The sequence below is a fragment of the Morus notabilis genome, unplaced genomic scaffold, assembly GCF_000414095.1.
Source record: "Morus notabilis unplaced genomic scaffold, ASM41409v2 Scaffold774, whole genome shotgun sequence".
NCBI classification, from domain to species: Eukaryota; Viridiplantae; Streptophyta; class Magnoliopsida; order Rosales; family Moraceae; genus Morus; species Morus notabilis.
The window spans coordinates 114353-114666 of NW_010364300.1; positions in this window are offsets into that span (position 1 = coordinate 114353).

Here is a 314-nt window from a genome sequence, read left to right on the forward strand (position 1 = left end):
AAGGACTTTAAGATGTACTTGAATTTAAGATTTCTCACGAAATCCGTTTTAAAGTTAAATGAGATGGCCGATTGAAATGACTAGTTTTAGAAAAGCTTTTAAAGAGTATTTGAAACAAGAGTTCAAATGCTATTCCGTTTGAAGGATATTCCTAAAAGGTTTTATCTTAACTAAAATTATGAAAAGCTTTAAGAAATTTAGTGATTCACTTATTTGAAATTATTGTTACAAATTATGAAAGTATTCCTTCTTATATAAAAAAAAAAAAAAAATGTTCCGCATATTTTAAGAAACCCCAGTAAGTACAAGTTAAA